Below are 204 nucleotides of genomic sequence, written 5' to 3'. Positions count from 1 at the left end.
CCACTGATAATGTCCTACCACTTTGTCTATAATTCAGTGAATCCTCCTATTGCTATGTTGTCCTTCTTTTACTCTTTAAAATAAAAAATAAAAAATAAAAAAATCAGGAGGGAAAAAATGTTAATTCTTCAAGGAATTCTTGTTCACATCCCAAAACCAAAGGATTTTTGAAACAACTGCCAGTGGTAAACCTCAATTCTCGTC

The sequence above is a fragment of the Chinchilla lanigera genome, unplaced genomic scaffold (genome assembly GCF_000276665.1).
Source record: "Chinchilla lanigera isolate Chin_1 unplaced genomic scaffold, ChiLan1.0 scaffold00039, whole genome shotgun sequence".
Taxonomy (NCBI): domain Eukaryota; kingdom Metazoa; phylum Chordata; class Mammalia; order Rodentia; family Chinchillidae; genus Chinchilla; species Chinchilla lanigera.
The sequence above is the reverse complement of the archived record's forward strand: the minus strand, read 5'-3'. Positions refer to the sequence as shown.